Here is a 27,167-nt window from a genome sequence, read left to right as displayed (position 1 = left end):
TGACCCGCAGCAGCCCCTGGAATTCTGATACCACATCCATGTGTTCGTCAAGGCGACCGAAGTCTGTCGTCCTGTCGGTTAATCCCGGTAGAAAGTAAGTGTCCCTCAGACTAAGAAGCAATCCCGCCGCTTGCCACCAATGTCACGGGGCTGGCTAGTCCGACCGACTACCTCCGCTGTCTTGTGCTCCCTTAGCCTGGGACAACACTTTCCCCAGTTACCCAGTCACTAGCCGAGACTCAGTGTAGGGTAAAACCAAACGAAGACTGATTTATTTTGGACACACAGGGCTGGATATATCCATCAAAACACACATTTACATAAAATAAGATATTGGGACACAAACCGCCCCCCCTTAATCTGCCTCCCAGAGACAGCAGGGGCAGTAACGAGATTAACAATACAATGGGGGGGAGACTGATTTATACAACATTAAACTGAAACAATGGCAGTCACTCCCTGGTTGCAGATCCTGGCTGTCTGCTGGAGATAATCCCCTCAGCAAGTGATGAGATGATACTGCTGGGGGTAGCCACAGAAGTCTTTACAAACCCAGGGCCCATAGTCAATAGGGAGGAGGCTGGCAGTCAGGCTTCTCCAGTGGTCCCAGTGATGGAGGCTTCCGTCACAGCATTAAACATAGAGATAACATTATCCTATGGGCATTCCATCAATACTGTCATTCACCTGTCATTCCATAGAACACAGCTATAATTCCACTTAATATGAGGTTTAGAACCTATAACTGTACTAGGGGAGTATACATGACAAAGTTCTATATGATATTTAAGATGGTTTTCTCTAAAAAAAACAAGTTTAATTTTTCTCCCATTATATCCTATGGACATTCACTCAAAACTGTCATTCACCTGTCATTCCATAGAAAGTAGCTATAATCCCACATAATCTGAGTTTTAGATCCTGTGTCTGTGCTGGGGAGAATGTGTGCCAAAGATCTAAATGATATGTTTTAAATTCAAAATCAATTATTCTTTTACCTTCCATTATAGTCTATGGGCATTCCTCCCCATTATAGTCTATGGGCATTTCTCCCCATTATAGTCTATGGGCATTCCTCCCCATTATAGTCTATGGGCATTCCTCCCCATTATAGTCTATGGGCATTCCTCCCCATTAAAGTCTATGGGCATTCCATTTTGTCATTCGGTTTAGTATGTCCCGCTTTATAGGCTGTTTGCAGGTTTTCCAATATTTTACAAAGCGTTTTTTTTATTTTAAGAAATAATGTAGATTTTATCGGGAAGCTTCATAGCTCCATCACCCCGGCCTCTTGGTTACAGAGCAGTTACAGAGCGATTTAATACCGTTCAGTCGGGAGTCCTGTCGGCACGTGGTGTGTTGGGATCCGCTACCGGGGATCGGTACGAAGAGAAGGGGAAGCGCCGATGACAGAAATCTTAATGAAGAATTATAGAAGTTGATTGAAAATGATGGACTCGGTTCTATATATTGACTGAACGGATACCGAGCGCTATATATCGCGGTGTCACCCGGTACCTATGATCAGCTACGGAATATTAAACGAGCTGGTAACGTTTAACGAAGTTCGCTGTTTCAGTCAAACGCTAAAAATGGAGAGAAACGAATGGAATATTTGTATACCTGCCTTTAACCCTTTTATTGCCACATAGCAAAGCTATTAAATCGTAAATTGGGATAATTTTGTGGAAGAAGGTTCTTTCTTGTTACCGGCCGGGATGCCGATGATGACATCGTGTGCGTTTGCTTTTTTTCCTTCTCGGTGTGTAACGGTGAAACGGAGAGTAATTATCCGATAGCTTCATCAGCAGGATCCCCACCGGCTTCCCTTACAATCACTATAGCTATTATTCGGTAGGTACCGGCCCGTTAACACGCTGTATGTTACGTATATCATTACTATAAACTGGACGTGGAAAACGTGTGCGTTACGGGGGCTACTCGTTCATTGATCTGCGGTAACCCGCCACTTACTCGCGTTTATAACATATGGAAGGCTGGGCGATTTCTATGGAAGCGCTACCGCCACTGGATCCCTAGCGGCCCCGTTGGAGTCGGTATTTGGCCCCCGAGTCTGGGAGCACATGGCCGTCTATTGTCTATATACGATTAACCCTTTTAAGGTGCTACTTGTAACTAATCACCCGGCCCCTAAAGGGCAGTAATAGATGTACCGGGATACGGCGCTCGGGCTGGACGTAGAGCGATTACAGGGATCGCTGTTTGCAGCATTCTGTTAACGCTGTGTGTGCCGGGGATGTCATGTACTTTCCGCTGTGTACGGAATGGAAACATTACCCGCACGGGTCAGATTTCATACCGAATGATCGCACACCGGCCGCTCCTAGACAGAAGGATAAATCCGCGGGATGGCGGTACCGGCCGCTACGGGAACGAACACCATTCAAAGCGTTTCTCATTGAACTTTATAAAGTGAATGTCATTTAGGTTTTATGCACAATACAGAAGCCCACTAGGTGTACATACCACACAACTGTCATACCCCTACTCAGGGTATTGCTGGGGTAACTATAACTCCCACGACTCTCAGGCTTGGGCTGTGTTACGGCTGGCTAGGAAGTTATATGTAAAATGGAATGTAACAGAATACTGCGCCAAGTACTGACAAAGCCAACCTCTCCTTATTACTCCAAAAAGGAACAGAGCCACGTACAGGGCGTTTATAGAAGGAATTCTACAGGATCACGTGATTAGAGCAGTGGCAGCGCTACATCCACGTCTGCGGAGAAATCTATTACCGGAGAAGGGATCTACTAAATAACTGACAGTATATACAGTATATAGTCCAGCAGCAGGCGATCCCGGCGCCAGGTACAGCTACAACCCCAACAGGTATTCAACAAATACAACCTCACACCGTTTACTGAAAAACAAATGTTTATTTGGAATTGAGAACATTTAAAAACACAAACACATCTATATATACAGTTTTGTGACATAAGCAACATTACTAGAGCAGCAATGAAATACTGGAGAGTACTTAGAATCCTTAACTCCAGTATTTACGTGCTGCTACAGCAACGCAGCTAGAGCTTCATCGCGCAGATCTGTCCGTTGATTAACTTTTCAGAAGCATGCAGATGGCTAACCTGCTGATACACAGCAATGGACAGGCTGGCGTCCTGATCCAGATATGTTCTCATGCTGGAGACGGAAAACAAAAGATTAAAAACTTCTTTAATGTAATCACTAGGAGATGAGACAGCCAACAAATCTCCAGGAGAACTCCAGAACATGAAGCACCGGTTCCGAGCAGCGCATGGTTCAGTCCGTGGCTCCTCTGACACGTCTCTGAAGTAAAGAGGCAGCTCAGAATGGTCTGTATCTCCTTGTTCCTACAAACCATGATGTGCTGCTACATCACCTCAAAGCACCCGGAATGCTCAAGCCGCCATCATGCAGGATTCCTGAAAGAGAAGATGAAGTGTCAGCGCTGAAGACTATTTAAATCAAAGATCCACACGTTTCTAATGACGTGTCCCCTTACATGAAGCCCGTTAAGCCATATAGATGGATGGAAAATCTTATTATATATATATATATATATGGCTTTTAACACAATATCTTCAGGAGGGACAGAGGATAAAGCAAAGTGATGCACACAAGCTGAGCTTTCACCATTACTGAGAAATCCTATAGGGAAACCACCCGGGTATTCACACCATGAGAAGACCAATTTGATCCAATAAAGAAGGGATAGCTGGCATCGGGCCGGCCCTATTTCTTAGACACCCATGGAATCTCTTCTATCTTTGGGAAACTCTACCGACAGCGGCCAGCGCTCGTGCCAGAGGCAACCCGGGCCAAACTAAGAGCCTTAGACAGGTATAGATCAGCTTTGTCTTCCCAAAGCAACATGCTCTCTGATCTGTGAAAACATCACGCTTCAGGTTCACATTACAAAACGTTACGAGGTTGTATTTACATTAAAATTACCTATATTTAATGTTTATACTTGGATTAAATATAAAGAAATCCTATCTTAAAAAAAGAAAAGAAAAACAAGGCTACAAGTGTTTCCTGTGTTCTGCACTTATTTTAGCCGATTAAGGGATATAGAAGCCGCTGAAAAAGCAAGCGCTATTTTTGGAACGGCACCAGATTTAAAAAGAGGAAGGTTGGGTTTGTGGGAAGAAATTTGGTGGCACTCCGTACATACAAATAAACAGTGCTCATAGCTTTCAGGCGGTTCGGTACAGAGAGGATACAAAGACAGACGGCACATAAATCTTCACCGCTCATAAAACCTACCGTGCCCGGTATTTAAATGGGACAAATATTATGTTTTGTGAATAAAACCATCTATTTTGGTGATGAGGTGTGGGTGCGGTCGCCGAGTCTCTAAAGATACTGTGCAGAGGTAAGAATGACTGCACCTTAAATCATTACTACTTTATAGATTTATCCCAACAGAGCCATTTCTTGCTCTCAATATTGATGCCTAAATGTTTCTGGCTGGCTACCAACTTACATATCGAAAAAGGAAAAAGAAAGCCGCACAGACGTGTCGACTATTTACAGGGTGAATGTAGGAACAGAGTTTATTAAGATCAGTAACTAGCTATACAGTATAAGAAGTTACAGCTCACTTATATGCCGATAATAAGGATTATCCAAAGGAGCAGCCCACCTATTTCAAGCAGGAGCGATGGTTCACATAGAATGCACTCGCTTACCCCCCTGGCATGTGCTGCCCACCTCGTGGCCAGCGCTAGCATGGGATGTAAGCTCCTTTGAGCAGGGATCTCCTCAGCTGTTATCTCTGTAAGTCTAATTGTTATGTTACATGCTACTTATGTCCTATTTACCCATTGTACAGGGCTACGGAATGTGACAGCGCTATATAAAGCAATTAATAATAATGTACCACATGCCGGCACCAGGACAGGTTTTCAAACTCTGAGTGCGCCCCCTAGTGGCAGGTTTTAGGAGTTCGGTTATCCATTTGCAGACTAGTTTGAAGAGGAGGCTAAAACATCATCATTAAAAAATGAACTGGTCGCGGGAAGTGCTCACTGGTTTCACTAGTTGGTATAAAAAGCTCAACAGCCTGCTTTAAGGGGAAGACTTCCCGCACCCAGCCTGTGATACGGGGGGCTCGACTACCCCTGCAGCAGATCAACGAGAAAATACACGTTTCTTCCATATTATTTAAGTACGGATAAAAATTATAAATATGGCCGAGATGTTTGAAGGTGCTCCTATCGTCTAAAATGACAGCTGGACGGGCACTCACATCGCGTTGACCGTATTACACCAATGTTATTTTATTTCGCTCGTTTTTGCAGAAGTTTACCTCGTGCCGTTTGAGGGGAGGTGCGCTTCCCAGTACAGTTTCACCTATACACGATGTCATGCCAGCAAACGTGTACAGGCGAGAATGAATGTTAGCTTTAAGGACTCTGGCGCAAGTTATTATATATAGTATATACATCTCATGTTAAATCATTAAAACAGGGTTACAAAATATAAAAAAAAATGTTTTTAAAAGCTCGACCTTTGCTTCCTGACTTGATTCTGTATGTTTTAAAAATCTTCATATCTAAGGAGAGAAAGGGCTTGTATGTGTGCCTAAAATGCCCATAATAGAACTTTGAAGAAACACCGAAATCTAACCTCAAATCGCAATCTTTAAAACTCTATAACGCATCGTGAAATAGATTTAATGACAGGATATGTTTTATGATTCATGTATTTAGTAATACACATTACCTTACCTCGTCTTCCATGCATTTTTTTGGATGAGAAGAGCTTTATTCTGTTGACTACTGAACAATGTATGTATTTAGCAGCCATATGTTCATTCTATGTATACAGGATCTTTCCTTAGGGATATAAAACGGCAGATAAACGAAGACACTTAAATATCTTAATAGGGAATTAGCAACACAGCTGGGAGAAAACGCAATACGGCGAATCTGCACTTTATAGCTCTTCGGGAGAGCGGGCGACAAGCCACAAAGTGAAAGAAATTCCCCGTCACCCGTTAGTGAGCGTCAGTCCGGCCGCTCTGCCCGGCACAGGTCAAGGAAGGGGGAGATTATTTTCACATTGTTACCTTTCCATGTTTCAACTCCAACAGCTAATATTTGCGAGTGCAGCCTGAAGTGTGGCTTGTATCGGGATATTTAGTCTAGATTGTATATCACATGTCCGATTCCAGTATTTGTTGACCAGTGGATGTAAGTCGGACGTTATACAGGACTGTGAGGCGAGGCCAGACTCACCAGGTGACGCCGGACGTCTCGCAACCACTTCTGCTGCGCTGAAAACCTGAAAAAAAGTTCACAGCACAAGGTTAGTTTTCGACCCGCAGCGATACAGACGGCCGCGCGACAAAACGACCAACAATTACAAATATATTTAATGTAATATCCACACACTGAACTTACCCCCCCAACCATAAAGTGTCAGCCTATATGTACGCGTATTAACTCTTCCACAGAGTATAAACATAATGAACAAGCCTCGATTTCAAACGCGTTACTTTTTAGGAAACAAAAACCCGATAGAACGTCCAGTAAAGTATAATTTTATACAGTGTCCCGGTGTGGAAGCTTCCATGACATTTAGCGATAACACAAGAAATGGATGTTTAATGAGCGAAGCCGCGTTCCGTTCCCGCGATACGCTTCATTCAGACCGGCACCATTTTCTGGAATACTATGGAGCTGAGGCTGAGCGGGCAGCCATCTTTCTATCCCAGGAACATTTTATAATTTATACACGTCGTACATACAGAAATGCTGCATCATGAATGGCAGCGAGAGCCCGGCTTAACCCTTCGACTGCCACAGGAGGAAATATGAGCGCTTTGGACTAAAATGCACATTGGAAAGAGATATACTGTATGTTATAATGGAAAGAACGTCCTATTTTATGAGCAGAGTTCTATGTGTTATTACACAATGTTACAAATACCTGGCGTAACACCAACAGGTATATTTCTGAAAATATAAATAAAATCACGCTGAGATCAAACATCTGTATAATAACTCGGAGGAGTCGGACGGCAGCTGTCTCAGCTAATTTAAAAGTTTGATTCTACAACGAATCCGAGGATCACCGTTAGATTGAAGTTTGTGCTGCAAAGAGCAGATTACAGACAAATTCTCCAGATCATCCACAGAAAGTAAAAAATAGAAAAAAAATCCTGTGCTAACAATTAAAATATTACAGATACATATATATTTTTTTTTAAAAAAAATATATTTAGCGACTCTACAATGCTCCAGTCCCACAGCTTACGAATGCGTAATGATATTATATTCTGTAGCACTAAATAATAATAATAATAATAATACTAATGCCCCAAGCAAACGGACGGGCAACACTACAAGTTGGCGAGGATCCTGTTAGCAACAACCAAACTCTCTTCGCTGTACCTATTAACCCCTCACATACCAGAGGGGAGAAGACATACTTCAACCTACCTGAATATAATAGTTAGCAGCGCCAGAACATACTGAAACACTAGCACTGCCCGTATTCTTGGTGATAAACACCCTGGAAACAGCTTTTCTTACATAAAGTTGTGGATGTTTTTGCTTTACACAACTATCGCGGAGTTAAATCATATTAAGGTTACATTTAAATATATAATGAACTTCAATTTCTTTAGGGCTTGTGGGGGGTTGAAATCTGCACTTCTAATGACACAATGTATTCGACTGACTGAATCTTTTTAACTCTGAGAAGCACTAAGACTTTCTTAAAACCCCAGATCATATAAATCAACGGCAGCCTGTAGATGAGATCTCGTTCACATGCGCTGCAGCTTCCACAAAGGGCAGCTTGTAGCTTTCAAAAAAGTTTAAGGTAACCAACAAAACGATTTCGTTTCGGTAAACGTATAAAGTGCAGCTGAAGGGTTTTGTCGCAGGGGATTTATATGTGGGGAAACGAAAACGATATTGGGAAGGGAGGGAGCCTTCGTACAGAAAAGGACTCCCTGCGAGGAACCGGCTAATGATTCACTTTTTTCTACATAAAAACATATTCCTTAAAACGTTCTATGAACCGATAAAGCCATGTTTACGTGAACTTTTATACTAACGTGAGCTTGTCTAAAACCCTCTGATTTACAACCAGAATTTCATTTCAGAGGGGCCTGCTCCGTAGCAATAAAGAGCTACAAATTACCTCTCAAAACAGGATTACCTTTACGAAATCTGTCATTAAAACCACATAAAAATTAATAGCCTACACAAAAATAATTAAAAAGGCATGTTATACATATTTCCATTAGCCCAGAAATCACATTAATATTTCATTGTTATTACTGTGGAAATTAATGCTTATTGCCATATTTATCTCAATTTATTAACGATTTTTTTTTTAGGTTGAAAGGTTTTTTCTACTTCTATTTCTATTACATTGCTTCTAGAAGTCTTGACTTCTTTCCCTGTAACAAACGCAATATATATATATATATATATATATATATATATATATATATATATATATATATATATATATATATATACCCTAAAAATAAGCCGAATCACCGATTGCATTTGTGTACATATTGCCTTAATTACACCGCTGCTAATTCTGAGACATTAAACATAAAAATGAGAGGATAATAGCCAGTTTGAAATACAATTAATCGCACAACAAAGTTTAGCCTTCAGAAAGATAAGCAGCGGTTTGTATCAAAATAACAAGAACGCTTCCCGGTAGCTTGTTTTATGGCATTTTACATATTTTGTGTCCTTATTATAAGTAGAATTACACTCCACTAATATATATATATGTATCTATATCACACGCCTCTGGGGCAACACCTGCACAAGAAGCCAAGCATTTTCCACGCTAATGTTGACTTTTTAATCACTTTACCCCAAATACCTTATTCTAGTATGGTCTGAAGCCACATCCGAGCGGCTCCGTTAACAGATGTCCACGTTAGATGAGACACTTTGTTAGACATTATATTACACATGAATATTATACCGTTTGATTAATAATATTAACGACTCCTGTGTTTAATCCCCAGCCCCAAACACCTACCAACCCTTTGTCTGACCCTCCAGAGCAGGCAGCGCCTTCAGAAAAATAACCGTCCTACTGGTTTACCCAGAGAATGGCCCAAACCCCCAACAGGGAGACATTAACCCTGACATGTACTAAGAAACCAACTGCCCCACATAGTCATAGTTATATATATATATATATATATATATATATATATATATATATATATATATATATATATATACATACACACAGTATGTACGCACACTCTATAGTATATATATATATGTATACACATTCACACACACTCTATATACGTACAGTATAAATACACAATACACACACTCGCTGAAATAAAAGAATTAACTCTAAGAAATATGTGAGCATATACATATATATATATATATATATATATACACACACACGTTTACAAATAAGCCATTAAAAACACACATACAAAATGTATATATATATATGTATGTATATATCACCCAAGTGCCTTGTTATACATCCTTTTGAAATATCACTTTATTAAATCAGGAAAACGGTCCATTAAAAACTTTTTCAGCGCTATGGAAATTCATACTGCGTATTAGATAATTAACAGGCTACGAAATATTACACAGAGCCGCACAAAATAAGTGTGTTTTTGTTCCTCTGCCCCCACCCCCTATGGTGACAAACTGCCCCTCCTGGGCTCGAACCCCGGGCTGGCCCCGCTGCACTGCCCGGAGCTGGGGGTATCGGGTGTTCTCTAGGCGGGGAGTGCTCGGGGGCATCCTCACACCGCCCTGTGGTAACTAGGGATCGGAGCGTGTGTCGGGGTTTGGCCTCCTCCTCCTCCCACCCAGCCCCGGGTAACGGTCGGTCCCCTCTCCCCGCTCAGTGTCGGGCGGAGCCGTGAGGGGGGGTGGGGGAGGCCGCCGACACACACCGGACACCACGGGATTTTTTTCTGATTTTTTTCCTGATTTTTCGAAGAGGTAAAAGGCGACCGCAGAGGACGGGAAACTGAAAAAAAGCACACAAACCGCTCCGGCGAGTTATTCCCTGGGAAAAAAAATCCCTCCTTACCTCAGTCCAATCGAAAATGGCGCCGAAACCTAAAAAACTTCTTAAATTTCATTGTAGGGTTTTCGCGGGGGATTCTGGGTACAGAGCGCAGAGGAGGAAAAAATAGAGAGAAAGAAAGAGCCGAGAGAAACAGCGGTGGGCTGTGCAAAAGGCGTGGGATTGAGAAATGGGCGGAGCAAATCTGATAAACAGAAATAGGCGGGATCATGCTTATGAAAAGACGGTTTGTGGGCGGGTCGGGGAGACGGCTGGTGGGCGGGGCCAGGGAAGGTGGTTTCCTGACAGGCCTTCTGCACGTAACAGTTGTAACGCAAAGTAGAAAAAAGACAGTTTGCGAAAATACTTTTTTTTTAATTTACTTTTTCCCCCTTTTTTTGTTACAGCAGTTAAAACGTGTGTCCCACTGTATGCGCTTTTACCCATGCACAGCTTTATAAAAAATACACAATGGACGTTGTGTTTGAATTATCTTCTAAAAACTTTATTTATTAAGCATTATAAATTACACTAGCGAAAAACTGCCAGTGGTGTAATGCTTTTATCATGCAAGTTATACGAAATCTGGCTAAATTAATACACCAGAAAGCCCGGATTTATATATAAACGCATAATATACAGGCCATGTTTGTAATAGCTCTTTAAAATCTTTGTTATGTATCCTGACGTATTTTATTGTGTTATTATTCTGTATTCATTTGAAAATAATGATCGTAGAGTGCTGTGGACTTCTTTTTTCATGCTTTTTAAAAGTTGTTTGGGCAAATGGATTCAAATCTGCCCCATAAAAACACAGACAGCAGATCAGAACCATTTGGCCCATTTTTTCCTGATGTAAAGACTTTTAATCAGTTATTGGTTTTGTCTTAGATTCAGGATAGTTTTATGTCTGTCCTGTGCATGTTTCAATTCCCTCGCTGTATTAGCCGCTACCACTCTTGCTGGGAGGCAGTCCCACTTATTTACCACCATCTCATTAAAGTAAAACTTCCTTACATTACATCTAAGCCTCTGACCGCTAGTCCTAACCTTTCTCCTTGGAAGTGCAGCAATGTGAGTTTAGGTTGTCTGTCTATCTCCCGTTTACTGGAGGTTCCGTAAATACCTTTTATGGATACCTTTTATGTGTTTGCTAAAAATATTTGTTACCCGAGGGTGAGGTGCTTCGATGTCACTTGAAGGACCCAAGCGACTGTCCCCGTAGCCATTAATCCGGTGTACACTCACAGGTCCTTTGTGTTCTTACAAGATATAGGAAGCACATTTAGCCCAAGGAGCAAACAAAGTCTAACCGGGTGGCTCAGTAATATAATATCTGCCTACCACACATTTAAAAGGCAGTAATAAGATAACTGTGATCCGTATTTACATTTCATACGTCAGCAATTACGGTGATACATGCTATGGCAGAGTTCAGTTAGATCCACTAAACCCAAGAATAGTTGCAGCCGTTAGTATAGTAAGTATGTTGTTGCAGTTTCCTCACTCCGTGTCACTGATCGTCACTGATTTTAGTAATTACATTAAGTGTTTCACATGTAGGAATTTGTAAAATAAGTGTTAATCCACTGCAGTAGTGGAGGATGGTAGGCATGGGAATCCACCACCCCTATCTACATATCATTTGCGTTACTCCATCTGAAACACTTTCAAGCCTCAGAAACAGTATAGGTAAATGTAGCAATACCGTATTGGCTCGATTATAGGCCGCACCATAAAGTTTGGTGCTATTTTAAAGAAACATTTATTTTGAAAGCAAAAATAAACATGGGTGGAATAGTAAAACAGTATTTTACCTAATAAACAGGAATATATGTATTTTAACATTTTTGGTATCTATTCTGCAGAATAGTCAGCATATGTTATATTACAAACAGAAATTTGGAAAACCCAGATATGCTTTATGCCCCCCAGATATGCTTTATGCCCCCCCAATATGCCACTCTGCCCCCCCAGTTATGCTTTATGCCCCCTAGAAATACCACTCTACTCCCTCATATGCCACTCTGTTCCCTAGATATGCCACTCTGCTCCCTAGATATGCCACCCCCCCAGACTTACCAGTGCACCCCGAGACTCCCTGGTGTCTAGCGGGGGCCGGCTTGTCACCAGCTGTGGCGATGCGCGTAGGCAACCTCCGCTGCCGGCACTTCCGCTGGGGCTTCTATGATGGAGCACCGGAAGGTTATGTCACGCTCCACCATAGAAGCCCCAGCGGAAGTGCCGGCAGCGGAGGTTGCCTACGCGCATCGCGCAGACGTCCACCAGCTGCCGGAGAGAAGGATCCAGGTCGCCTGGAGCGCTGCGGGAGAGCTGGATCCTAACCCTGCTGCTTTCCCGCAGCTGGGCTTAATGAAAAAAAAAAAAAAACACCCGCCGGGCGCCCAGAACTGTTTGTCCCGGGCATCGGGCGATACAAATTGTGCATCCCTGCGCTAAACCCCGAATATAGGCCACATCCCCACTTTAAAGTGTAGCCTATATTTGGGCAAATACGGTATATGCCTGTGCAGTGCCCTATTTAAAGGCACATGACTCCTAAGAATAATCTGAGGCATGGCCTAAGTGAAGCCAAACCCATGGTGGAACCTGGGGCTAGTGGTGCCCCCATAACTAAAACACACGCACATAATAAGGTGCAAACTTGCTCTAAGACTCATGCTAACACAATGCCCTTAGACAGACTATTTCTCTCCCTCACACCTCTAAGCCTCAGCTCACCCCTGGCATGGTAACAACACATGCTGACTTACACATAAACTGTACCACCATTCACTAACACCTCACTCTAACACCACTCATGTACACACTCACACAGTCACTCTAACACCAGATACTTACACATGTACATACACATACTCTCTCTCTTACAATGAGCGGATGTGGCATTACATTGTTTTATTTGCATATACAGTATGTATGGTAGGGTGGCCACCTTGGAAGTGTTTTACTGACAGTACAGGGAAAATATATAATATCCTACGGAGCTAATAACCTAGAGTGAAAAAATGGTCTGCATGTCTTCATTTTATTAAAAGGACACATTTTAACTGCTTATACTATTAAAGCAGTTTTAAACCCAGTGTTTTGGGCGTAATTAGTGCCACTTTTGTCTTGAAATATCATCATTTCTGCAGTAATTTCAAATTGAAAAAAAACATACAGTATGAGCAAATCACTTTTGTAAAAGACCAGGAGGGGACAAACATTTTACCACTAAGTCTATTAAAAAAACACATCACTTGTTCTACTCCTTTGATTCATTTTTTTGTTGGCGTGTCCACTTTAAGCACATTTGGGCAGCTGATAATCAAACCAAGTCATTCCCCGTACCTTCTACACAGCTAGTAACTGCTCCCTTCTGTGTCCCTTATGGACATGGCTATTAACCTACTATCCTCTATAAAAGACGTGGATTGGGGCCCAGCTGCTATAAAACATGACTACCAAATGCTGTCCCTACAGCTGCACACATCCAGGGGCCTCAGACAAGGGTCTTTATTGCTTTGTTTATAATCCAGCTCCGGGGAGAGTCAGGTCGGGCAGCTAACGGGTGCTCTGCCATCGCTGCTAGTCCCTCCTGGAGAAGCAGATCAGACGGTTTGTGAAAAGTATCCACAAACAATTACACTTGGTTTACGCTTACATTCTGTATCTTTTTTTTTTTGGGGCTGATCTATAGCCAGTAAGTACAGGGTGAACAGACATCCCGTCTTATGCGGACAGCCCCCTCACTGAGACCTTTGTCCGAAGTTGAGCCCATCTGCCCCATTTAAATAAAAAAGTGTTTGATTGACACACAGCACGCTTGCACGTTTCTGACTAGCTGTGCAGCTGTTTAATCTATTGTGCCGGGACATGGGGAATTGCTGATGTGTCTTTACAGAGGCAAGTCCGAAAGGCAGCAACAACAGAACATAAGATATGAGTAATAAAGTAACTGACAAAGGGCCTGCGCTGCGGGTCAGGGACAAGTAACCTGTGGGACTCTAACGGTCGTTGTACTGTAACTCCCATTTTTCTAAACAGACTGTACAGAAGAGAGCAAAGCTAACGGCGAGGATCACATAAAGAGACCACGCAGGGTATATACAGCTGGGATGATTGTGCTAGTGGCTGCTTGCCTTTAGGATAATAATTAGTGATATGGCAGCAGGTTTCCTATAACTCTGACATTAACTTTATTAACTGGATGCTATAGCTGATATAACATGGATTCTCACCATGAATGTTCTGATTTGCCCCGGTGAATGGAAATAATCATTTTTTTAGGTAGTCACACTATTCCAGATCACAGAGCCTCGATTTATAGTTCTGGTCTTCAAGACCATACCTCACATAGAGCTGGCTACGACTTCCTTGTCAGAATATGCATTACATGGTCTGTTGAGTCTGGACTACCAGATAAGAAAGTCACCCTAAGTCACTCCACTATGCAACATGTAGCTTCTCTTCCTTAACTCTCATATAAAGTTCTTAGTTGCTCCTTGGCACCCAGACTTGGACTGATCATGTGGGACACTTTGGCAGCTGGCATTGCTCCATATTCACTCGATCTGAGCATCGTGAGCAGAAAAACATAACATGCGGCCTGTAATATCCAGCCGTCGGCCTTAAAGGGCCAGGGCTACCTCGTCATCCTAACTCTGGCCCTGCTGGTACCACTAAAAAGTAAACAAGAAGCCAAGACTACCTCGATCCCTGTAACTAAAGGACGTGTACACAGGATCTATGTATTCCCTATACATGATGGAAATGTGTTTGTCTTTTTTTCTATTTTTTTAGAGATTTAAACTTTTGTTTTTCATTAGCTTTTGTTATGTAGCTTTTTGTTTAAATTACATGACTACTTCATTACTTGTATAACAAAGCCTTTTAAAATCTTGTCTTACACTACTTTTGAGTCACTGGTTAGCTGGTACAGAGAATTAACGAAATGGATTTATGTGTTAGGAGGTTTGATCCTGGTAAATACAATTATGAGTTTGGTACAATATATCCCAAGGACCTCTTGGCAAAAAACAACCCCATTCTCATCAAACAAGTACAATTAAAGGCTCAAGGTATATTAATCATACATAAGACAAGGAAAAGCCCATCTTAATATCAGATACAAGCGGACAATTTCAAACCTGTGTAATGCGTGAGTTTAAGGATAACGTCCCTTTCATTCATAAAGTCAACGTTCTTGATATATGAGCCAGTCGATGGCTTCAGTAGCTTACCCCTATAGCTATACATTTTCAATAAATCCCGGAATTATTGTTAATAATTTGTGTTAAATTGTGTACATTTTCATGCATTGAATATTTGGTTTGTTCACTGGTTAGAGATTTTGGCTGAAAAGGTTTCATAAAGTAACATGAGAATTGTGTGGCTTCTGCAGACAGGTATGACCTGCTGCTGTTTTGACAACAGTTCCTCATCCTTTGACAAGGTCACACTCTGTTTTATTTTCTCAAGAACAAACACCTGGAAATAATCGTGCTCGATGCCATATTTCCAAAGGCTTTCATTAAAGTGATCAAACAAGTAGGAGCAGGGCTGGATTACCATAAAGGGCTTGATTTAGCCGAACTCCAGGTTTACGTCTCATGAATAGGCCATTTAAAGCTACAACCCACCAAATGTGCCCAATGGGCTGCGTGTAATATTACAAGATCCCACAGACAAGATGAACTGAAGCCTCCTCGTTTACTACATGTTTCGTTGGGAAAGTATGTGGAGACATGCCAAGCGCCTACCCTTCCATGGCGCATTGGGCTGTCCAGCAGGACAATGCGTGCAACTGGATTCAAGGTAGGAATACATTGGAAGCATGTGCATTTTTGTTCCCAGTCCCTACACACATGGGTAGATGCCCATCGGTGTCAGGAGAAAACTGACGGGAATGTGACAAAGCAACATTTTTAAGCAAGACTCTATTTCAGGGGTGTCCAACCTGCGGCCCTCCAGCTGCTGCAGGACTACATCTCCCATCCTCCTCAACCAGCCCCTTAGCTGAAAGAGCATTATGGGAGATGTAGTCCTGCAGCAGCTGGAGGGCCGCAGGTTGGATGCCCCTGCTCTATTTGTTCTGCCAAAACAGGGATCCCTACAAAATATAGGCATTTCTATCCCTTTAAGAATAATACATTTTTCTTTAAGGACGAAGAACATGCAAATGATTCTTATTTAATAAGACACACAGTAAATATACTAAATAGATACACACAAGATTTGTCCTGTACATGGTCAAATGTTACAAAAATAAATGTATTAAAATGTATTAACCGGAAAGACTTTTATGTCTAAGAGATGCCCAGTAAGGCTGTCCAGGCCATGGCCATTTATCTCCTCTCTCGGATCAAACTTCCAAACAAAAAGGTAATCTAACTGGATGATTGTTTGGTCTTTCTGACAGCAAGTGTGTTAAATAACAGATGAGTTTATGGTGTCCACAGCTGTAAAGTGGCTATGACCGCACAACTTACAATGCCGGCAGCGCTAACAACGCAGATACAACTTCTTGACACCGCAGATGTCGTTCCGATGAAACATTTGGATGAAAAGAGAAGGACACATCATTCGCTCCACCCCACACACGTGTACATGCTCACTGTTTATCAAAATATGAAATAAACATAATGACTAGGTGGCCTCCAGATGATGTAGGTGCGGCTGGCCAGTGGCCACACACTACAGCAAGCAATCTGCCACTGGGGCAGTGTCAGCCAGCAGCCCACCGGGCAAATTCCCATATGACCAGTCCGGGCCTGTTGTTAAAGTTAAGTTGGATCCTTTTTGAAACATAGTCAATGTACGCCTCACTACAAAGTAACATTGTAAATACATTGCTGTTATATTATATTTTTAAGTAGAATAATATCATCAATATATTCATTAAAACTGAAAGATTGTGTTTGGAACATGTCTGCAAGAACTAATCAAAAGGTCATTGTGGTTAAGACCAGCTATAGAATAGATCAGAGTGTTGACCAAATGTACCTTTTCAATGTAACCACAAGGCACTACTTATAGACATGGCTTACTTGCCTGATGAGCGATTTGGCCCGGAATATTTAAAATAGCCTTGTGAATCAGTGACATATTAAGCTTTAGACCAAGGTCGGCCCCATTGGAGGGACAGCAGGCCACCCACAAGCTTCCTCGTCACAAGAGAGCAAAGATCTATGCACATGAGTGAGTTTTTGTCAATAATTCTGCAGAAAGGCTGAAATTTAATTACACGGGCCACGGCAGAATGCACGCAGGACATGGCTAACCTCTTAGGTCACCACAAGGTAATCAAGAAGCATCAAAGCTGAAGTTATTTTTCCTCTTGGGGCTTGTTCTGCTTAGTTTTTACTCAGGTGAAATGTACATTTAAGACACACACCAACACAGGGCAAAGGAGACCAGCTAACCACCGGTAATAAAATCAGTTGAAGTAGCTGTCTTGCTGTATGCGTTAGTAGATACCTTTGCCATCTGTTCCTTAGAAGTTAAAAAAGATGCTAAGCTTTGACTAAGCTTTGAGGGCACCATACGATCAACCTAATAACTATCATGACCCTGCAAGCTGCTCACCACCAGTAAACTGGCAAAGTGTGTGTATCTACATATTGGACATTTAAGCAGCACCCTGAAATATCTACATTTATATGTCGTTTAGGGTTTCCTTCCCTTGCTGTACTCTTTGTGAATATTTGTAGGTTCTGAGCAGACATTAGGCCAAAGCATTAATGAATAGAGCAGACAGAACAACTAATCGAAACATAACCATTAGAAACAATCATTCCCCCTATCTGGTCACAATGCTCAGTAGGTTTTTGTTTCTGTATAGACTAATAGTTACTGAATATGATTTTCACACTAGCCACCGTTATTTTAGATATTTACTAATATTTACTAAGGTGTGTAGAATTCGGTCATGGGCTTCTTTTGTTTCTATTATGGAGACTGTAATTTGTTAGAGGGCTTTATAACCAACAATGTGTTCTGGCCTATGCAGAGTAGGCCTAGTGGCGCAAGTCAAGTGGAGGCAGTCCCCCTGCGGGGGTTTGGTTACAAGGCCCATTTACTCCATAGAGTGCCTTTAAAGGCTCTGTGACATGGATATGATGTCATATTCCAGCTCTCTTTAAACAGCACAGTGGCTGCAGAGGGGGCGGCGGGGGGCTGTGCCCAGGGTCAGGCCTAGGGCAGCACCCGAGGTAAATATATCACTGTTTATACCTGTCTCTGCTCTGCAACTAAGCTCCCGGGCCTATATAAATATCCCTTCCCTTTTCCTGTTTGCATGATTATTGAGGTTACAGTTGATTATGACTCTTGCTTCCCATCCTGTTTTCTACCTGACCCTTTATCTGACCTTGACGACACTCAGATTCTGTTTCCCTCTGCTCTTCAGCCGCTGCCCTGTGTTTACAGCAGCTTTTATCTGACAGGGGTTAATTTATATGCATATATATATATATATATATATATATATATATATATATATATATATATATATACAGACACACATATACATACAGATATATATTTATTGCAATCTTGAATCTGGAGCCAAATTAAATTTCCATGATGAACAGGTGATTTTGAAACCTATTACAAATGATATTTAGATAGCGATGAATGCTATATAACTTACTAAATGAGTGAACCCAAGCACTTCATACAAATTTCATATATTTTTATCAACATGTAATATGTATTTGTGCACTGTTTGGAAAACCTTTGGAAAATTTTTTTTTAATTATTATTATTATTATTTTTAATATTACACTTATTTCTTGTCAGCTCTAAGCCTGACCTTTCTGCTAGCCAAGCATTAATGCTGCAAGCCCTGGCATTACCATGTGTCCCAACTTTGCGGAATCTAACACCAGAAATCAAGGGAGTGGCTATGACTGGGAAAATGTCAGCCGGCGTACACAAGTATTTTGTTGCACACAATGGAGAACAAACCACATCATTTGCTGGTTTTATCAATACATTAAAACCAACTTATTTATACATACTACTGAGCACAGTTTGTATATTAAAGTGGTTCTTCTCTGCTGTTAGCAATCTGATCGTATTCACTGATGTAAACCCAGATTCTCGTGGGCCCCTAGGCAAACATGCTTGCACATGCACATACGCACACTCTTAACTGCACTTGTAATAACGTGACTTCAACTGCGTGCCCTTCTCAAAGCTACATTAGCCTGCACAGTGCCTACTGTTAGTGATTAGATCTTGGGAGCCCCTAGGCATGTGCGTAGTGTACCTAATGGATAATCAACCTCTGCATTGGTGAATATTCCTATGATCTAATGCTAAAAGCAAATTCTTTCGTGCCTGAAGAATAACACAGCGCTAGAAAAAATAATAGAGTATGTGTTTTAAAAGAATATATAATTAAAATGTCATAACGGTATGTTTATCAGAATTTTAGCATCCTTATCTTCCATAGGCCTTTGTAGAAGCGTCTCGCTGTGCTATGTAGTGTGAACATGACATGAGCGGGAGCTTAGTAACACACACTCGCTCTACAAGCCACACACTCTAACGAGTAAGTTGTGTCATCGAGCAGCAAAAACAAGAAGCAAAAGTTATTTTAAGACAGCGATAGCTGTCAATACACAGAAATAATGTACCAAATCAACCAAATCTTCTAACAAAACGTTATTGGAAAGATAACTTACTATATTAGTATAATATTTTAGCAAATAAATGTTGCTTTGTTTTTTGTGTTAAGGCAGATTTTTACAGGGATAATAATATTTAAAAACTTCTGTGCAGGAAAGCGGTGTTCGCAGGTTTTGTGAATTGCTTCCATTCTGCAAGGCACCGACTGGCTGAGGATCATGGGCTTTTTGGCAGATGACTTTGAGAATTTAAAGTCATTTAAAGAGGTTTTTAAAGGGCTTTTTGCATATGTAAATTCAATTATTTGTAATATTTATTGCTTATGCTATAGGTTTTCAATGTAGTAGTTTTTTTTGTTTTTTTTTTTTAAATAAATGTACCCATTATCTATTATATTTGTGGTCGGTTTATACGGCTGATACGGCCAAATCACACCTACCCCTGTTGTTTTCATTTTATTTTTTTCTATTGGATGCCCCGGCAAACACTAAATATTTTTTTTTACTATATATATATATATATTTATTTTTTTTTAATCTGCAAAAAGGAGAAATATTGCTAATTTAGGCTGGATGTCTTTTTGCGGGTGGAGACGTTATTACGGGATAATGATTGCTTAGATCTTTTGTCTTTAGTTGTTCACTTACTTTTACATTTTCAGATAAACAAAGTGAAGCCATTTCCCACTTCTGCCATTACCCATGAACTGCCTGCTGCACTAACTTCCTGTTTTCAATTCCTCCTTCGGTCCTTTATAAAAGGCTGCTTTAACAACGTGGCCTGATCTCAGACCAACGTAACAAACATTTCATTTTTACTTTGTGCATGCGCTATTTTGAAATAAAAAGATCGTACCATCATTTCAGATGTTACATTTCCTAAAACTGTAATTTTGTTTTGTTTATTTATTTCTTATTTTAAATATTCTTTTTCAGAATACTAAAAAAAAATAATTTCGTATATTTTCTATGTTCCGCCTAATATACACTTGACAAAATATCCTGTCGCAAACAGAAAAACTTGACAATTAAATGTAGTTACAAAATCTTGTTTTACTAACAACACTTTAGCTTTAAGACTGTAGTCAACCTGAGTATGATGACGGCCCTCGAGCTTAGTGAGTGGACTTGCTGTGAAATATGATACATTGGCTGATAACCACAATGTGGTAATTGTTAATTTGTGTTCTGACACTTATCGTCTGTATTTTGTAACTATATGTATTTTTAAGAGAACAACTGCCATCAAAGAACGTCTTGGATCTTATTGTTATCAAAGCCATACCTGCCTCATGTGGCTACCAAAATATTACTGAAATTAATTAACGTATTTGCGAATAATCTACAAGGGACTTACTAACTATATTTATACACCAAATGAAATCTAAAAAACCTCTGGGAAAGCTGTCCTTATGATCAGCATTAGGTAGCCACGTACCACAAAGGGTTAAGCAGGGCAGCCTGTGCAGGTCCTTTCTGAATAACCATACCTGGGATCTCTCCGGGTCAAGACCCAAATCCTCCGGGTCGTGGGAGCGGGGTATTGACACGCCTGATCCCTGCCCATTTTCCCATTAAATTGGGGTGTTTACCGCTGCCGTCAACGGGACCTCCCACTGACTGCAGGGGCACCTCCCACCGATATCACGTGATCGCCCCCTGACGTAAGTGGGCAGTCCTGGCCACGTCCCGCAAGGGAAGGCTCCAGGTAGCCGGAGTCCAGAGTAAGTTGGTTGAGCTTTCTTATAGGATAATACTACATAATAAAGCCTGTGGTACCGTGAACACAGTGGACGGGATGATAATTTGTTCCCCCTTCCTCTCACTCTCTCTGTGGTAAAGCATTGCGATGAGGGGACCCTCCACCTGCAACCAAGCAACTCTCCAATGCTGCCTCTCACCGTAGGCTGAGCTCTTCCGTTTGAAACCAATGTGATGACATACTGCATTACTCACTTAGTTACCCAAGTCTATATTATTATAGAGATGGTGATGGTAGTCGCCCTCTTTGTTAGTTTCTGTTGAAAGTGGGCTGAATTCCCCATTGGTGGTCTGATCGCTGCCTCGGGTGTGGGTGTTCCCATATACCCACCACCACTCATTGGTCGTGTTGTCTCTATATTGTTGGTTTTATTATTCTCCTTTGATCTGTACTGGATAAAAGGCTTTGTTTTATCTCCTACAAAAAGTTCACCTTCTTATATCCCTCAACCATGCGATACACAGTTTTATGAAGCGATGCCTCCCCAGGACCCTGGAAAACTGATTGCCGGTCATGACAGCCAAGTTTAAACTCTTGGAACCCTACCACAATAGAAAAAAGTGTGGATTATTTTCTATTAATTATATTTTTCTTTTATTATTATGCGAGCAAGCCCCTACATACACTATGAATGAAAAAAAAAAAACTAAACATGTAATCACAATTTTATTTCATTTAAAAAATGTAATGCATTAGCCCATCTCATTTAGAGGCCACTTTGCATATTACCTCATTTTGTACATTTCAAACTTTTTTCTACTTTTTGTTTTCTTCTCATTCATTTGGAATACTTGAAAGATTTACAGTATAAACTTGTAAGCTGGTGTGCATCCAAACATTATGTCAGTATGTGGGAGCTCGCGTCTGCCAGATGCCCTGCACCTACAACCGGATTAGGTATTTTACAAAAATAAAGTGGGGGTCTGTCGACGAAGATGGCTAAATGGGGGGGGTGTCTTACTTTTTATGGACAGTCATCATGGTTTTTTGTTTTTTTTTAAATTCGATTACTTTAGAGAAAATAACAACTTAAATAGGAACTTCTCATAAATTGATCAAAAAATATTTTCTAATGATAGACTCGTACCACCGAAGCTGTTGTTGAAGTACTACTTGAATTAACTAGTCTGGTTAGCCAAATGCTAAACATTTGACTTTTTATTCCAAAACCCCCCAAAACTGTATCTATGTGTTCTGGTTGTCTGTGCCTTGGATGGCATTAGGTATAAATATTAGCTGGGCATCATACGTACCAAAGTATTTGTTTGCTAGATTTATTACTAATACCCCTCCCCCAATAAAAAAAAACTAAAAAAAGAAATGTAGGTGTAGGTCGATAATAGATAGAAATGAGTTAATACAGATTCTGAGCATGGGTGTCAACGGATCTTTGATTAACCCTTTCTGTGTTCTGTAGCATTCTAGACTAGTCTGAATTATGGAAAATCTGATACAGGAAAAATAAAAAAATATATATATTTTTTTTAATAACTATAATAATTTAGTTTGACCTTATCAACTATTAAAATAGCTACAGTCTGGAGGTGTCCAAATGCATGATTTTAAACGCTTTGATATTATTCAAGGGATAGGCAATTTAAATGTAAATTTGTTTCTAAGAGAGACCTGTGTGATATACATAGAGGTATCATTAAAACTATCTGAATACATTTTAAAAGGTTAAGGATTTTTTTCTATTGATGTAAAAGTGTTTTTTAAGGTCACGGACCTCAAAAATAGTTTTTCTTTGTGCATTAATTTGAAAGTTGTCTTGTTACAGAGCCCGCTGGCATGGTGCTGATATGGCACTGAGAATGTGGGTGTACTGGGCTTGGCTGGTAAGCATTTGGGTCCTTCAATAAACTTTTTGTTGCCCTAGTCATTGACTGGTTGGTGGGGAGAGGTTTTTTCATGCCAGCCATGGGCTTGGGCCAGAGACTGGTACACATTTTAGTTTCTTTTTTTTGCACGTGTAATGTTGATTTGATTTTTGTACACAGATGTTTATTCACTCAAAAAATGCCACAGTGAAACTTGGTCTTTGAAGACTTTTTTTGTTGGTCTGTGCCTTTTGGCCGCCACCTCTCCCCCTTGAAGACTTAAGTAGGTCCAATCTTCGACAAAGACCCTAGAAGGTCCGACCTTCCAATTGTTTTGGCCAGAGAGGGCAGAAAAGGGCTGCATATCTCCCCTGTGAGAAGTGTAGCCCCAGAAGAAAAGGATTGGGGACCTGCTATCCACTATGGCCCTATCACTTTTACATTTCTTCAAGCAACGACAGGAAACACAAGATACCCCGACTACATGGAAGGGGGGAAAAAGTACCAAAAAATAACTATAATATTCCCAAAACCATTACAGGGCTTGGGTGATACAAAAAGATATATTTACAGATTCTGGCTTTATGTTTATTGAGACGGATATTTTTTATGTACCAGATTCACAACAAGCTGTTGCAGTCAAATTTGACTCTTACCACTACTGGAATCTATTCGGAACAGATACGTGAAAAATAGAAAAAAAAATAGAAAAGTCAGTTATTTGCAAATACAGTCCAAGGATGCTTTTTACCAAGATTGTTAAACATAGAACTTTTTACCATTAACCCAGCTTTCTATGTTAAATGTCCTAATTATCCACAACACTTAATGGTGCTGTAACAAAATTGTTAATTTATTCTACAAATGTTAACTTTGTGTGTAATATTATTTGTTTTATGTATAAAGTGATGGGTTTGTGCCATGTTCTTAAATACTTTTTTTTGGTTAAAATTCTTCTATCATTGTTTTCTTTCACTTTGCAGGTGGGTTAAGGGTTTGTATTTCTGACCATAGCGATTGCTCTTGGATCAGCTAGAAATGGTAGCCTCTCCTTGTTTTTTTGGTTCACATTTGAATTCCACTTTGTCCTGTCTATATTTAGCTTGTGGTTTGGTGCTAGGCGTTTAGCATGGGTAGTCAGGGAAGGAGGGGAGTGGGACTAAGGAGTAGAGACATGCACACATGTAAAGGAGTGTTTTATTGAATCGAGGAGGGATCTGCTGTGTTTTCAGTAATTCAATGTTTTGAGAGCATCCCTCGCATCCATTGAGACATTAAATAACGTGTTGTTGGCTCCTCTAACTCTGCTTTAGACTTCAACAATATTTAACCCATTGGTTACTCAGTGTTTCTTTTAAAGCACTCTTTAATATACAGAAAAATTGGTAGTTTTCCAGTTTTCCAGGTTACTCCAAGGGGTCCTTAGCTCACCAAAGAGAGTTTCACAATTAGCAACATTCCAATGTCTCACTGCAGGACACTTGCACACATGTGATGTCATACGCATCTTCACCCCTAGCAAAATGATGTCACCATAGTACATAGTCTGCTTGTTCTTAATTCTTCCTCACACGGTAAACAAAAATGTTACTAAATGTGTATGTATAAATTATGTATACAGTATATAAATATATATATATATGTGTGTGTGTAAATACCTATGCTAAATATTAATGTATATAGGAGGTTGCAAGCATTTTAGATAACGGTTTAGAAATGAAGGTATCTGCTTGATATTTGAGTCTAGTCATGTAATGTTTTTATATATAACTTTCAAAACAGTTTGCTTCTCTAAACCGTGAAAAAAATTGGCATGACTACACTGTTAATTAATTTGCAATCTTTTTGGCTCATTAAGGCACTATCCTTGTCTTCATCCACCACCACCCCCACCACACCCATGGACAAAAGAACAGCTGTGGACCCCTTAGGGTGTTTGGGACCTGAACAGTTGCCCCTCTTGCCCTGTGCAAAAAAAAAAAAAAAAAAAAAAAAAAGATTGTCTTGACTCAAGATTGCCCGGGGCCACATTAGCATGCACAAAGGACACATATTAACCTTTGCATTCATTTTTAGCAATAGAAATTGTAACATTACTAGAAAGGAAATAATGATAGCATCCTATTTTTAATAGGATATACCGGTAGTTTGCAGGTAATAAGAAGAAGTCATAATGTTATCACTCATTAACACAAGATTACAGTGTAAAAGACATGCACATGCATCATGCATTATGTTGTTGCCCGTTATAAAAAGTATCTTCTAGAACATAGTCTGTCCAAAAGGGCACTTCCAGAACAAGTGAAGAAATGTCTCATTCTCCACCATGCACTGTGGACATTGTCTATATGTGCACCTGGAAGACCTTACTGCATGGCCATCCGTGCAATAAGCTATTTTTAAAAACCTTTCCGTAGGGTACAGTAAGTATCTCTGTGTGAACACCGTGAGCAAGGATTACTCATCTTGGATAAACATTTTAACCTAAGGGAGGGTAATGCAAATGAGAAAAGACAATACAATAGCGTTCCTTTATTCTAAGCTGTAGTTTTTGAGTGTCTCAAGCTTTTGCTTACTTATACCACTATAGAGGAGAAATGTGTATTACTCATAAAGGTAGCCCATTCCAGTCTTGATGGGTCGGCTCAGTGAGGTGAATAGGCAAGGGAGTTGACTGATAGATGAATTCAAATACTTAAATACTCTAAGGAACGGAAGACCCCTCTGTTCTGTAGGGACTTTTCCCAGCTACTCACACAGTGGGTGCCATTGAACAACCCGGACACCTGATATGTCCTCTTAAGGATGTTTTGTTTTCACTAGGAACCTCCTGATCCCGAGAAGTGAACAGCACGATGATCCTCAGCAAACTCAAGAAACAACTCCATCACTAATAGTCTTGAAGAGGACAGATCCCCATTTCTAATATGTTTCATTTCGACACATTATTGATTGATTGATTTTGTTTCACATGTACTGATTAAATTACTGACTGTACACAAATGCTGTGCCTATTCATACTTGGTTAGGTGTCCCACGTCTACATTGTATATAATATGTTCTGCCTCCAGTGGATTAATATTATTAATTTTGGCGGACAACACTGGTATAAAACATGATTTTTTATTCCACTTTAGTCCTTGGTTATCAAAATCGATTGTTTCTCACATAACAGAGTTAAAAGCATCTACAACACATCTGATCATTGAGCACTTACATTCTAAAGCGAGTTATGGTGTACACAAGGCATAGGATTGCCGGGGATCAGTCCAGTTTCCCTTTTTCTGAATTGAGACTAGTAATTCTTAGGTGTTGGTATGATTGGGCTCTTAATGAATGTTTTTTTTTTAAAAGGAATGGTTATTTCTTGGAAGGGTGGGGTCTGAGTCTGAGTCTGAGTCTTGTGAAGAACAACAGGGGATTTCATAAATGGGGAACAACACAAAAGGAACCTTGAAGACAAGAACGGAAATAGTTTATTTGAGAATAGTGAGGTTAAGGTTAGATACAGAATAAAAAGGTATATGTGGTAATGTGTTTGTAGATGTGATTATATGCCTTTTATGATCTAATAAAGATTCCTCCAAGCTAACCTTTGTTCTCCGTTGGGTAGACTGATGAGTCATCTACTGTATATCCCAAATACGCAGGAAAGTCCCTCACTGTGTTGCTCCTGGACTGTATTCATTGTTTTACCAAGAATATCTCCGGTAAACTAGGAACATTAGTTTAGTAGCGTATCGGATGTAGGGTGTGGAGCATCTGAGCTTTGCTTGTAAATAACTATCATGCAATACAGAGAGTCTCTTCACAGCTTTTCACAGTCAGTAGCCCATCTGCTTCCCCAACCTCCCAAAGCTGATTTGATCTTTTGGGACCAGGTACTCCCTACCATTTCCA

The 27,167-nt window shown here is 40.5% G+C and overlaps 1 long non-coding RNA gene across 1 annotated transcript; it reads left to right on the top strand.

Moving 5' to 3' along the window:
* Positions 1–17,294: 17,294 nt before the first annotated feature.
* On the top strand, positions 17,295–26,215 carry LOC128503997 (uncharacterized). Its single transcript, XR_008355307.1, has 3 exons — positions 17,295–17,351; positions 24,251–24,308; positions 26,091–26,215. It is a non-coding gene; the product is annotated as an uncharacterized LOC128503997 (long non-coding RNA).
* Positions 26,216–27,167: the final 952 nt, after the last annotated feature.

The sequence above is a fragment of the Spea bombifrons genome, chromosome 8 (genome assembly GCF_027358695.1).
Source record: "Spea bombifrons isolate aSpeBom1 chromosome 8, aSpeBom1.2.pri, whole genome shotgun sequence".
In the NCBI taxonomy this organism is placed as follows: Eukaryota; Metazoa; Chordata; class Amphibia; order Anura; family Pelobatidae; genus Spea; species Spea bombifrons.
Note: the sequence above shows the minus strand (reverse complement) of the source record. Positions and strands in the feature narration are given on the sequence as shown.